The sequence below is a fragment of the Ambystoma mexicanum genome, chromosome 2q (assembly GCF_040938575.1).
Source record: "Ambystoma mexicanum isolate Mex_15411 chromosome 2q, UKY_AmexF1_1, whole genome shotgun sequence".
Lineage (NCBI taxonomy): Eukaryota > Metazoa > Chordata > Amphibia > Caudata > Ambystomatidae > Ambystoma > Ambystoma mexicanum.
In genome coordinates, this window is record NC_090924.1 from 938969541 (window position 1) to 938984634 (window position 15094).

General features: G+C 48.2%; 1 protein-coding gene across 1 annotated transcript in view; it reads right to left on the bottom strand.

The window, feature by feature from the left end:
• The window catches only part of LOC138569863 (ATP-dependent translocase ABCB1-like), a 217194-nt gene extending 202516 nt beyond the window's left edge, over window positions 1–14678 (bottom strand). Inside the window, exon 1 of the mRNA XM_069648247.1 lies at window positions 14535–14678. The gene's annotated coding sequence lies outside the window, so the exon portion shown is untranslated. The remainder of the gene's footprint in view (window positions 1–14534) is intronic.
• Between the last annotated feature and the right edge of the window lie 416 nt (window positions 14679–15094).

Sequence of the window (15094 nt, forward strand, 5' to 3'; positions counted from 1 at the left end):
TGTTTTCCACCGCACTTGCTACACTCGTGCCTGAACCTACACAGGGTCCTTGCGCAGCTATCCTTATTGTACCCCCAGCACGCTGCTGAGGACTGGCCCCTACCTCCTCCCCCCACCCCCTCATGGGCGGGGCGACCAAGAAAGGGCCGGAAAGGCACAGGCAGCCCACTCGCTGTATGTAATGTCGGGGCCGGCCTCGTTGGGGCCATCCATTGCAGCCAGAGATCCATATCTATCTCCCCCCAGACCGCCTGACTGTCCTCTGCCATTCTCGCTCTAAATTCCTCATCATACCTTACCCAGGCAAAGCCCCCAAAGCTCGTAAAAGCCTTCCTTATTACATCCATATATTTCAGCAGGGCCACGCAACGCTCAGGGAATTTTTCGCAATACACACTGGCGTAAATGATAAACGCTGACGTCCAATTCTCAATGTTCACCGGGACCCTCGGGCGTGAAGCCAGTTCCCTCTCTTCCTCCTTAGACCCCTCCTTTGCTCTCACTTCCCTATGGAGCAATTTGAAGACATCCACAAATTCCCCTGCCTGGATCTTCTCCCTGGTCGCTGCCATCAAGTGCGCCCCCAATGGTTTTGTTATCCTCATGTATGGCAATTTTTTTTCCTTTCCTTTCACTTCCACCTCTTTATTTTTACCAGCTCGCACTTCGAGCCACAATGGCTCCACCACTTTGTCCGTTTGGACCTCCACTGAACAAATGCTCTTTTCAACTCCTCGGCTCCAATGGCCTGCACACCAACTTCCTTCGTTACACCTTGAAAACCCGCCCGTTCATCCCCTAACCACCTATTGGTAACCCCTCTCTGCCATGCAGATGACCATTCCCTTTCCCGCTCACCTCTTTCCACATCTGCCACCTGCGGCCTGGCGTCCACACCGGTGCTCCTCCTCTCCATTCTTAGAGGGCTCCTACTGCGGGGACAAAACATGGCAGCACACTCACCCAGCCAATAGTTCCCTTGACCCCTTTCACCCTGTCCACCATGCACTTCCCTTTCCCTATCCCACCTTGAACTTCTTCTTTCCTCCCCCCTTTCCCTTTCCACCCTGTAATCTTCCCATTCCCATTGCCCCACATATTCCTCCCCACCAACTTCATCACCCCTTAAATACCATTGTGGATGCGAGCTCATGCCCGAGATGAGTTGATGATCTTCTTGCGAGCCCGGGGCGTCCGCCCCGCCACTCCTTTGACGTCTTCTCGGCGGGGTTGTGGAAACCCCTGCCTGGTCCTCTTCTCTCGGGCAAGGCGTTCCGACCTCCACCCTGGAATCCTCAATGCTAGGGGCTGTGCTGCGCCCTCTAGGCTCTCCTTGCGTTGACCGAGGAGGGGCCGTACTGAAACCCTCAACCTCCACCTGAACAGCGGGGGCTGCGCAGTGCCCTCCGCCCTCACTCCTCCTACCCGGGGGGGCCGTTCCGCGCCCCACCCTACCCTCCTCCATTGAAGGGGACCTCTCCCTCCTTCTCCCAACTGCACTCTTCTGAAGGTATTTACCCCCTCTTCCCCTCTGCCCTGACACCCCTTTCTGTGCCCCATCCCTGCCCCCGCTGTTGCTCCCTCGAGCCCCACCCTCTTGAGCATTCCCATCTTCCCTAGGGCTATCATTCCCTCCCTCCCTCCCTGGCTGCCCCTCCGACCTCCTTACTCCCTCATCCGCCCTCCTGTCTATCTCCCTCCTCATTTTCCTGCCCCTGGATTCCCAAACCTCCCCCCTCCCCGCCGTAGGGGTGCAAGCCAACACTGCCGCAAGTGCCCCATCAGCTGCCGCTCTACGCTGCGGTCTACCACCCCTTATCTCCCCCTCACCCGTGACCTCCCCCACCGCCCCCTCCAACTGGGCCTTCGATGCCCTGCTGATGATTTCCAGGGCCTCCCTAAGAGCCCTAGCATCAACCAGCCCCCCCTTGCAAACCCCTTGGCCCACCATCGTGCACTACTAATCTGAGAGCGCACTAAACCACGCCCTGACGCTCACTAGCTAAATATGCCCCCGAGCCGGCACCTACCCGTGGAAAATTACTCCTAGCCGAGGGAAAAACCAACAGAAATTGCGCTATAACCCTAATGACACAAAGGGTTAAATAACTCCAAAATAGCACTTCTTTTCTTTTTTATTCAAGAATTTCTTTTTTTTTGCCCCCCACCGAACAATACCCCTCCCCCAAAGAAAAAAACCCTTCTCCTGCCTATACTTCTACCCTTGCTAACTGCACACCCCCAGGACCCCCCACTAATGCTGCTGATGATCACCTCTACTTCCGCCTAAACTCTAGAACCGCCCGCCCTGCCCCCTGGTGGCCCACAAGCTGCACCGCACTATTAGCAGCTCAGTAAAAACAGCGCTGCCCCTTTAAGGCGCCTGCCCTGCCCCCTCTGACAGGAGGCTGTCGCCGCGCCTGTGCCACTCCAAACAGACAGGGCCGCCTGGGCTCTGCTGATCCACACCCCCGCGAACCAGAGGAAACAGGCAGGGAAGGCCCGGCGCCGTGGGGGGAGAAAAAGGAAAATGCCCGGGGCTCCCAACGGAAGCCTAATGTGCCGCCCAACCAGGCCTGCACTCCCTCTCGACGGAGGAAGAAGCCCAAGAAGGTGCCGACGAGGAGAAAATCCCTCTCCCTCGCAACGACCCCCTCTCCCCAGAGGCCCGAAAACTGCCCGAAGACAAAACCCGCCCCCGCGATCCCGCCTCCCCACCGCGTAAGGAATGCCAAACGGCAGCTCAGGTAAGGAGAGAGGGAGGGGGGGTAGCTTATTTACGCTACTCCCACTGGGCGAAAACCGCCAACCCAAAGTTGTTTTTTTTTTTATTTCTAAATAAATCCTAACTGCCTGCCCACCCCCAGAACTAACTAACCCTCCTCACCAACTCTACACCGAAGCACCACAGGCCCAGCTAGCTTTAGGGAAGGCTCGGGGGCGGGCGACAGGACTGATGCAATTACCAAGTCCTAACTGTCGCCTGCCTCCCGAACCTTCCCTGAGCCCTTAAATACCCCTAGGGAGGCGCTCTGCCCCCCCACGGCCACTCGCTGGAAAAGGAGAAGCCCAAGTGAGTACAGGGGGCCCAAGAAGGAATAGTGCAGGCCAGGCTGCACTGAAGCCCTGCATGCCGGTGCACCCAGCACCAGACCAGCAGCAAGTCCTGGAAGATGGGCAAAGGGAAAAAAAAGCATCAGGAACTACATTTCCCTATAAGTTGTGGCAGAAGTATTGCGGCGGCGGCCAACTTGGAAAGCCCCGCCTGGAGGAAAATGACACATGCGTCATACGCCAGTTGCACATCCGCCTCTCACCTGAGCGGTTGCAGCAACTTCATGCTGCGTGGGATTGGGAAACCACGTGCGGGGCCACTCCCCCAAGAAATGCTGTCCAGGCCCTGAGTGGTTACAGATAAACACTATAGATAATTGAACATCCGGAAATACTATGAGGATATGAAACCCCACTCTGGAAGAGTAAAGACCTTTGACTCCCGATTCTTGTTACATGTTGTTTTAGTGCTAGCAGAGGGAACGGCCCCACCCGTTTGCACTCGGCAGCTAGAGGTTGACAGTGGTTTTATTTTGTAGAGCTACAAGAACCATGAAGCAATACTGCTCGAGCCCAGTTGTATACCAGTGCACTGAGGCAACCTCGTTTTGCAGGCTCACCCATCACTCCGAACTCTCAGCGCAGCCCAAAGAACCAATGAGAAAGCCAATAGCTGCTTGCATTCTATGGCTAACTAAAAACTAGCCACTGTTAATCGCATGAAGGCAATGTGAATTGGTTCACCAAGTTATAAGTCATTTAGCCAGTCACGTGTTAGAGGAATGATGTACATAGGGCGCAATGCAATATAATGCAAGTGGAAAAATGAGAGTCAGTGATTGTTTTTACGAGCTTCATATTGTGGTTGTGAGGCAACAGAGCATCTTTCACCTATCTTTCCATTACTATTCCCTAAACCACTTTATGTTTTCCCTCAAACCCCCAGCATATCCAAGCAACGCACCCTCTTTCCCCATGGGGGTTGCAGCACCTCGTATGGATGTAGCCAAGTGTGAATGCCAAAACCTCTAAGGGGACAGGGGAGTTTGTGCTACCCCTGTCCACTGATCTACCAGAGTCCCAGAGGGAGAGACCATACCTGCTGGGGGCAGTATGCTTTGCATTGCTGTCGTTTGCAGAGGCACAGTGAATGTACCTTCTTCTGTAGCAGGCCCAGAAGAATTTGGTCTCGGAGCTGAACGTGAACTCTCCATTTCATAGAAAGAAAAGGGCTCCTGAAGGGAGCGGGCACTGATGGACGGGGCTATCAGGTGACAAGACTGTCATCCATTCTGAATTTCCTAGGGAGTCCAGCCAGGAGCATCCCAGTCAAGGTTGAAGACCAGCCATTGACCAGCCTCCTGGCCTACGAGCCTTTGCCTTTCACCCTGTTGCACCTGTGAGTACCCCAAACTTCGTCATTACTCTTTCTCTACGCCTGCTCCTCCTGCTCATCTCTTGACTCTTTCTCCAAATAGACTACAACATCCTCCTTTCATATCCCTATTATAAAACTCGAAACTCCCACTACTCCATCTATCTTCCACCTCCTTCCACCAACAGAGTCGACGAGCTAAGCATATCTCCTCTAACACCTATTCACCATGCTCTCTTCTTCTGAGACTCAACCTCTCTACTCTTCCATACCTCATCATCTGAATATTGCACTCTGGAATGCCTAGTCTGTATGCAACAGCTTGCTTTATCACTGACTACTCCAGCTCTCCTCCACTAGACCGTCTTGCTATCACTGCAACCTGGATTTCTCCATCTGACACTGCCACTCTGGAGGCCTACATGACTCCAAACTACCCTTCATTCACTCTTCTCGATTAACTGGCAGAGGTGTAGTGTTGGACACCTACTTTATTCCCACTTCAACGCCTCACAAATCTCCAATGCCACATCCTCTCCTAACTTTTGAATTCCCCATCTTTACTACTGCTCTGCCTCACTCGGTTCACATCTCCATTTATCGCCCTCCTGGTCCCACTGGACCATTCTGTGATGAACTTGGGCAACTCCTTGATTCTCTTTCCACTAAACATCACCTCATTCTCTAAGGTGACTTTAACCTTCCCTCTCCAACAACTTCTCAGAAATCTGAACTTCAGCCTTTTCTTAATGACTACACTCTCCGTTCTATCCATAACCTACCTACAGACAAGGGGTAACTCTTTGGATCACGTATTCATCTCCACCTCTCGCTCAGCCACTAATACTACGGTCACACCATCCCTATCTGACCACTCTATTGTTTCCACTACCATCTCCTTTCCACACTCTGGCCTTTCCTCACCACTTGCTTCACCCATTACTAAAAGGAAATGTAAACCTTCTGCCAAACCCCCTTTCTCTCTGACCTACAGTTCTCATTCTCACACCCGATAGCTCTTCTCCCAACACTGCCTTCTCCAGCTTCCGATCCCTACTGAATACTCCCTTCCTCAAAATTGACAATTTTGAACCAATAGGTTGTAATTACTGGCCTTTCACGAATGTTCCCGTTCTTCTGAACATTTTGGATAGGATCGCATATTCGCAATTTACTGTGGATCCAGCAATCGGGCTTCCGGCCCAAGCATGGGACTGAGACTGCTATGCTGGATCTGGAATCTAATATAGGAGCATCATTACTACAGGTCACACTGCCCTCCTGACAATGCTGGACCTTTCAGCCACATTTGACCTGGTGGGTCACACTATGCTTGCCAGAAGACTGGTTGAAATCGGGAGATGCTCAGAAAGCGCTGCACACTGGATCAAGTCCTTTTGGTGGCTCCGATCTGCCAGGGCGTTGTGGATGACTCAAGCTTCCCGTCCATCTCACTGCTGGGTTCCACAGGGCTCTTGTCTTTATCTAACTCTTTTCAACATAAATACAAGGCTCTTGTGTGACCTCTTGGATAGCTTGGCAGTCTGTTATACAAACTATGCAGACAACACTCAGATTTGACTAGAATTATCAGGTGATCATGCCCTGGACTCTGTGGCCATTAATAGGATTTACTTATATGTGCTTGGGCCAACTGGGGCATCAGGGCGCACAAAAACACAAGGATACAAACATATATAACAGGACTCAGCTGAAGCCTTCATAATTTGAATGGCCAAGGAGATATATTGAACGGAAGGGTGCCAAGTAAACAGGCGGGTTTTTAATTTTAGACGAAAGGTCCTTTCATCTTTGTCCAAGCATAGATTGTTTGGCAGTGAGTTCCATACCTGTCTGCCAGTACCAGGAAAGCCCTTGCTAGGACCTTCTTCCACTTGAACTTGAGACTGTTTATTATTCCAATGTTAGTAAAATGAAGGGAGCGATAGGTTCATACAAGGAAATGCGTGCTCTTAGGTAAGCTGGTGCTTTGCCATACAGGCATTTGTGTACCAGAGAAGCTGGCTTGAAATGAATCCGAGCAGAAATGAGAAGCCAGTGTAATGATGGTCTACAAGAAGATACATGCTTACATCTAGATATGCCTTTAACAATGTGCACAACATTTTTCTAGAAAGTCTGTAGATGTTATATGCATTTTTTACTAGCTCCCACCAGTAAGGCATTACAAAAATCTAGACGTGAGAGAATAATGACTGGAGCAATTTGTTCGGAAATAAAGGCCTTGATGTTTTTCAAGAGTTTCAGATGATAGTGGCAGTTCTCTGGGATGGAATCGATCTGGCTCTCACTGCTGAAGGATGTTTCGAAGAAAACCCCCAGTGTCTTAACTTTACCAATGTGGCAGTCCTTAATACTGAAGCATGAATACTCATTCCCTAGTTTAGCTCTTGCCGCAGAACTTCTGAATAGCAGAAGTTATGTTTCAGCACCATTGAAACAGAGCCAATTCTCTGTCATCCAATGCTCAATTACCTCATAGGTGGAATTCAGATTCATAAAGTCTGTGTCATGATCCCCACTGATTTCCAGGATCAGCTCGGAATCATTGGATTAGATTGAAAAAGAGATCCTTTGTGTCTCTAGAAGGTTACAAAGGGGTCTAACATAGATTGAAAAGCGTGGGTGAAATGCAGGCTTCCTGTGCAACCCCACACAGGCTGGGAACCAATTTAGATTAAGCATTTTCCCAGCAGAATGATGATAGTCTTGGAAAGAAATGATCTAATCCAACTTGTAGTTTGGAGGGTGGTGCAATTCCCCAGCTCAGATAGTCGATCATGATCCAGCAAATCAAAAGCTGCAGATAGGTCGAGGATGTTGGTTTGTAGATTTATCAGGGCGGTCTCTGTGCTGTTATCGGCTCTGAAGCCGGATTGTTTATAGTGAAAATGACAGAGGATTTCAAGTGGGCCTGCAGTTGGTTAGTGACTACCTTATCCAAAAATTGTTAGTAGAAAGTTTGAATTTGTTATTTGCCTAAGAAAGTTTATGTCTTTTGGATCCAGGCTGGCCTTCTTCATCAGTGGTGTGATGTAACTATTTTAATGGAATCTTGCTTTTACCAAGTTGCTGGGACAGATTTGCCTATACCTTTAGGAGAAGAATTGAGCTGTGGTCGTCTCAGCAATCATTCATTCCAAGTTGGACTATTTTAACAGCCTTCTTGTTGGCAGTTCCTCCTCTAACCTGAACAAACTCCAGACCATTCAGAATGGCACTCTGTGGGCTGTCCATGGACTTGACAGGACCACATCACTGTAGCTAGACGCGGCTTGCATTGGCTGCCTGTTAAGCACAGAATTTGACACAGCGCTTACCCCAACTCAAACATTTCTTAAGGGTGATGCTCCTTGATATCTGTCTGATCTTCTGAAGGTAGTACCTTGTAGGATAGTTGGGTGCTCTAGTGACAATAAATTGCTTTTCCAGCTGCCAAAGGTATGCGGGGCAGATTTGACGTTTGGGCTCCAAATGTGTCGAATGAGCTCCCAGTTTCCTGTCTGAATCGTTTTTAAAGAACGACCAAGACTTACCTTTTTGAACAAGTGAGAGGATTAGTTGTTCTCATTTTCTGGTTCTTTCGGTCCTCTGTGTTTTTTGTCTTGGATCCGTTTTATGTGCCTCTTGAGGCCTTTGGGCATGTGGCTCTATACAAGTAGTAAAGTATTCTCCTCAATGCTTACTTTCATTCTAAATCTCACCAGCCTCAACCATGGGCCACCCCATTCATAGCTCTCTCCACAGACATGTGTCAGCTGCTGTGCAAATTGAGTTGTACTCACTTGCATGAGTTCCTGCAACTCTACCTCTCTGCTCTGAACTCTTTCAAGTCTACTGTGGATAGAGCAAAAAGGGACTTCTACCCAGCACTCATTGACTCACTCCAACCATCCTTGCCAGCTACAGACCTACCTAAACTCACTCCTCCCAACATTATGAACTCCACTCTTGCAGCTAATGACCTAGCTGAATACTGCGCTGCAAAAACGTTCCAAATTAGAGGCTCTCTCCTGACCTTCCTCTTGTGCCCTCCTCCTAAATTTTACACTCCACTTACTCTACCATTATCCTCTGCCTCTATCTCCTACTTTAGTCACACTAAACTGATGATGGCTAACACCTATTGTGCTCCATCAGATCGTCTTGCTCCTCAGCTTGGCAATCCTATTGCCCCTTTAGTGGCCCTTCACATCGCTAAACTCTTCAACCTGTTCAATTCGGCTTGCTTTTCCTCTGTTTCCAAACACCCATGGCCATCCCTCTCCTAAATAAGCAAGGGCTGATTCAAAACTTCCGGCTATCTTTTGCCCTGTCTCTCCCCTTCTGCACTACTCTAAAGTGCTCAAAAAGGATGTGTTCAACTGACTTACCAATTTCTTAGACATCCCCAACCTTCAAGACCCCCTACAGGTAGGTTTCCGTTAACTGTGACTCCATGGAAACTGCTCTCATGAATGTGTCCAACTTCATCGCCTCTGCTATGCACTCCAACCTATCCTCTATCCCAATTCTCCTTGACCTGCCTTTTGCCTTTGACAATCACTCTGATCTCCTTAATGCTCTTTTCTTGGTATTCGCAATGGAGCCCTTGCCTGGATTGAATACTTCCTTGTGCCTCATCAATTCGCTGTCTCCTGGAGCAACAATACCTCTCAACTCACTCCTCTAACTGTTGGGTGTTCCACAAGGCTCTGTCCTGGGTATGCTCCTCTTTCCACCTCTGCTCTTAGGTCACTAATCTCCTTCTTTGGGTTCTTGTACCAACACTTTGTGGACAACACCCAAATCTACTTTTTTCTGAACGCTCCTTTGATTTCTCTATTTAAATTTCACACTGTCGATCTGCCGTTAAATATTGAATGGATTCACACTCTGGTGTTAAAATGTAGCAAAACAGAGGTGCTCATCTTCCTGCTAAAAGCGCTCTCTCATCTCTGCCTCGGCCTATCCAGTTGCCACCTGACGGTCTCCCCTACTCTTCTTCAGCTAGAAACCTCAGCATCATCTATGACCCTTCTCACGCCTTCTACTTTCATCTTCAAAACTGAACAGCAGCTCACCTCAACCTCATTAGGAAAATCAGGCACCTACTTCCTGTGAACACTGTCAAGCATCTCTTAACCACTCTTGTATTCTCTAAACTGGACTACTGCACCAGCACCCTCTTTGGTCTCCCCAACTATGATTTCTGTCCCCTTGGCAAGATCATTAACTTCGCTACTAGGACTCTTTGAACTCCCTCACTTCACTCCTACTTCCTTGTATCATCACTAGGCTGAATGGCTGACACTGCAAAACAAGGACAGATTTAAATGTCTTCTCCTGGTACACAAATCTATCCATGGTACGGCACCACTGTACCTATCCTCTTTTTTTCATAATATACAGGTTTACTTGTTGCAAACCGGCAGTAATAATACCAGTTTCTTCCTGTGATACTATGTGCACTACTGTCCAAACAAATCCATTGAGCTGTGAGAGTGAAAGCAGCGGCACCCTGCGCTACATGTCTTTTTTCCTATTTTGTCTTGGGAATATTTTTTACACCCTATTTTTATTTTTGGAGAGTATTTGCCTATTCCTTATTGGCCGCTTCTACTCTGGAGGACTGGCTAGTAGCCAGGTGGAATGTGAGGGGGGAAACATGCATCCAGTGTATGTGGTTTGGATTTGTAACCCTCCCCCATTGACCGTCCATGACCATGCTAGCCCCTATGGCCATTCTCACGCACGATCTGCCCCTCCTTGTCCAAAACACTAATCCCAAGATCTCTATGAGCTACCTCTTTGTTTTCAAGGGAATGCCTATGTTGTTTGTAAGCAGTCTTCTGAAAGGTAATGGCTCATTTGTAACAGTAAATCAGCTCTTTGTGTTGTGTAATGATAGTGTCTCAAACAAGTGGAGGTTCAGCCACTTGATTTATGATTAATGTGTGCCCCTGCATCGGTTCCTTGCACGGAATTCCTGTTATTAACCCGTGTTGGCAAAGTCAATAATTTTAGCTCTTGTATAGAGGAGATCAGTTAGGTATATTATGACAGTGGCTGGCAAATTTCAAGGTGCTAACACTGTTTGCCAATTTATGGCAGGTAGGACCAGAGATGGAAGTGTTATATGAATCATTGGTACTCTGTACCACCAGTTCTTTTAATTGCTACAGAGCATACCTTTAGTTCAACGCCTCAAGAAATGCGCCGTTAACGCTTTGCTTTTCTCCTGAGCCAAATATAGAATCGTGTAGAAAAAAGATGAGGTGCGCACTCCAGTTCCCAGTCATGTATACCTGCTGCAATTCAGTTGATCTTCTCCTCCAAGTGCTTTCATGTATGTAACAATCTACAGGGGGGCAGTCTTTCTCTTCAGGTGTTACTGATTAGTTTCAAATTCAGTCTCAAGGAATTCTGGTAGCTGTAGTGATAGCACAATTTATTCAATTCAGGTGACCAGGAACCAACTCCCCTCCAAAAGCACACTTCTTTCCCATAATTGGGGGAGGGGGAATATAGGAAGCGGCTCAGGCTGGACATTCAAACACTGCCGGTTTCCCAAGTCATAGCTAGGCAGACACACACACTGGGTCTGTGACTCTGCAGGACGTTAATAGCTCAGGTTGCAAACATTTCTTTTATCAGTGGCGGAGCCTTTCACATGCATGACGGACCTTTTCCAACCCAAAGAGCTCGTAAAACACGAGTTCCCTTGGAAATCTGTGATAGTTAAAAAGCACCCATTTAAATATTAGTTAATATCCATGATGTCTACCATCTTGATCTGCAAAACAAAGTTGCTTTAAGTCACCAATCAAATGTTTTCAACATCATGAGTATCAACGCGCTGGAAGTTTGTGACAAAGAATCTGCAGATCTATATCTGTTTAATACACAACTTATTTGATTGCATATCTTTAATCACTGAAAGTCCAGTGCGGTGAACTAGATTTTTCAGGTTCGCATTATCTTGCATTCTGGGTCTTATAGTTTACCATTCACGATGAGAAACTTAAAGCCACATGATGTCCTTTTGGCTTAACATGTTGCTATAAGAATTTACATGAAGCTACGTGGCTTTTTTTTTTTAGGCAATTTGTTTTTTTATAAGTAAATCTATAGGATATTAATACTGCAGACCTTGAAATCCAACTATTTCAGCCAAAGTTTGTGATCCTGGTCACCACCCCCTACTCGATATTGCCCCTGTTCCGGCAATCTGTCTGGTCATCCCACTCCTTCCACCCCTCCCCCCCTTAAACCCCTGGGTAGGACCATTATGGCAGTGCCTGGTAAATGTCTTTCCAAAGCCTACAAAAAAGCCAAAACTGTTTTTTTGTCTGTGAAAATGCTTGTTTTATCTCGCAGTCCTCCCAAAGGAACAAACATTCCCACGCTATAAGGAGGGGCACCTTGATCCGCCGTGCGGGCGCCTACTGTGTGTAGCAACAGGAAGCTACATATAGAATAGGGAGGATGAGTCAGTAAAGAGCGGGCTGATGCAGTCAGTAAAGAGCGGGCTGATGCAACATGGACCAATCACAGATGGCGCGTCCCTGAAGGTGCAGCATCAGACTGCCAAGATTGTGTAAGCACATGCACAAAGGCACACGAGAAGATGATCCTCTCTCGCACATGATTTTACAAACACTACATTTTTAACTTTAACTAATGATGCGTTTGCAATGATTTTCGCCAAGAAAAAACACAAGCACATGCAGATCAACCTTATCCTATTGAAATGAAAACTGTGTGCAGTGCTGGTCCCCACACTGCCATTTTCTCGTTCAATCCATACACCCAGTTGTTATTCTATCGTAGACCCTGGCTGCCAACAATGAGCAATAACCACCTCTTGAAGTCGTTGGTCCAGGTGTGGGCAACCTGCTGCACTCCAGATGTTTTGAACTACAACACAAAAGACCCCTCACTATTGACTATGCAGAATAGGGCCATGGGTTATAACTGGAGGACTTAAACTCAACACAGGTGTTTAAAACCTCTGTGCTCTTGTGGTTTTTTTCCTTGCCTCCTGGACACATCTTTTTTACTCGGTGTATATCCATTGACTGTCCTAAAGTTGGCTCCGCACAAAGTGCATGGTTATGTGCCCAAAATCACACGTTAAATCTGAAGTCGGAGAGTAAAAGCGTGGATTTAGTGTTTCCACATGAGAACCCCACGAAACCCACCGATGCAGTCGAGGTTTTGCTCGTATCAGCCGGACTGCTCTTGAAAAAAAAATGTCCTGGACGTCCGTATACATGTAGAGCTGCCCGCAGGCAAAGAACCGGCGATTAGTAACAGGTTAAACCAGATATGCAAACGAAAGCCAGCTCCGTAGATCGGAAAATGGGGGTTGCGTGCGACCGGAAGAATTCAGGTGGGGGGGTGTTCGCGTGCAGTCCATACATAGACGGGAGGAAGAATTTAAGCGGAGGACTCTCCGACAGACCATTCATCGAACCGCGACAGAACCACGACAGAACATTCACCTGTCAACAGATAAACCGACCCCCCTCCCCCAAGTCTCACCACACTGCTCCCTAACCACGAGGGGGTTCAGAATCAGAATGTATGTTCAAGGACTAGGGCACGAGGAATTTCCTGTGTGCATAATGAATGCACAATCCTACAGAAAAATACTCGCAGAAAATGTTTGTGTTACTTCAAAGGTGTGACAAAAATCTTAACGGTCACTAAACGATGGTTTCTTACAAGTAACTACTTACGTGAAGCAACAAATGCGGAGCAAGTTGCCTTGATGGACAATGCGAGAACCTGCAGGCAGCGCACATTGGAAAGTGTTATCATTTTTCTCCCCACCACAGAGCAGGAGAGCACGCGCATATTTAAGGAAAATGTTACTTCTGATTAACGGTTTTGTCATCTTGAAGGCGCGGCTTGTTCCAGAGTGGGCTCCCTCACTATAGTTAGAAATCGATTTTTTTATTTAAACAGTGATAACCAGCAGGGTGCGTGTGCAATGTTATGATCCTATGCAAACGCATTAATGCACAACATGCTTCACAGGGAGGGATGGATTATAGACCGTGTGTTATCAGTGCGGAACGGCACACACCTTGAACTGAAAAATTGTGTGACTCAGGCCCTATGACATTCAACCGTGAGGATCCCGACGCGCTTCTAGCACATTCGAATGCCAGCAAAGCCAATGTTCTTATTTAAACCTGCGGGAGACGAAATTCGGTGTGCAGCAGCAGTGGACAGCTCCACTTTCGCCCGGGAGACGGCGCAATAACCCACCAAAGTATTCTGCTGATTTCCACACGCCACCAACAAGTGACGCCAAAACGTGTGTTCGATAACAGGAGTACCTATGCCAAGAAATCTGTAGTCGTTTTGATAATATTCCCGACAGAAGGGACTAGTTATTCCAGAATTCCAGCGGCGCTGGTGTCGCAAGCAGGCCAAGTGCCCTATAGCCTGACCTTGCTCATCCCTTCGTGCATTAACCCACGTGTCCTCCGTTTTCTAACTAGCTTGAATCCCACTATTATTTCATCAAAAATAGCCCAACTACCAAAGCGAGAGATGGGGCTGATACGATGTCAGGGCCGGATTTCGGGGTCCAATGAACGCTGGTTGTGGACGCGGTGACCCTTCTCTCTCTCCCCACTCAGCCCCGCTACTATAAACCAGTCAATGGCGTAGGAAGGATGTACATGGGTTCTAGTACCCCTTGGCGTCGGCGCGTCGCCTACATGCATATTTGTCCCGCCTCTCTCTATTGCACTCACTCTTACTGTAAAACGGGACAGGCTATCAGCCCTGCCAGGGTTCTAGACACCGGGCAACGCGCGTGCGCCGCTCTGACGACGTGCAGTGCATCCTGCACTGGATATCCAAAGCAAGACAAGTAGTCTAGGACGCAAAATAAAGAATTCACAAACAGGGACATTACATGTTTAAGTATAATTAGTACACAACAATCATCACGTGTGGTATATTCGTTTGTATTTGTCCCCAAGCAGGTTGAACGCTGCTTCAGGGAGTTTGAGCCTCATATGCTCGAGACACAATACCAAGGGCAAAGACTAGCCTCAATTGAAGCTAAATAATAAATGAGTACCTGTCCGTCTCAGTTTCGGCGCTCCGTCTGTGGCGTGCAGCTCGGTCCCTTCACGCACATCCAATGCGGCCCTGCACGGCCAGTCGTGGCCTTTTTAAGCACTGCGGCTCACACACCAGGGCCCAGCCCCTTTTCCTCTTACCTAACCAGCGCTGCGCCCAAAAACATTGCGCACCCAAGCCGGTGAGTAGTGAGGGCGTCTAGCAGTTCACCGGAGTTCACTGGGTCGAGTGGGAGGGATCCACTCACAGCTGGCACTGCGATGAGTGACTACCCCCGCTGCCCTGTGTGTGTCGCCCATGTTCCGAGCGACATACTTAGAAACGCAGTGGCTTGGGTAGCCCAGAAATGACGGCGCACATTTAGAAAGTACATTCCAAAGGAGACGTAATCATGATAGAGAATCCAGGCGACTGTGTATGTTCACAGTCCATTTTCTGCAGCATACATTACGCACCTGACAAATATAACAGCGGTAAAAGGTCAGGGCAGGCGTGGAATTAATCCTGCAACATGCATAAGTTAGGCCCTGGCAAGGTGATCCACACCTGACTTGGGAT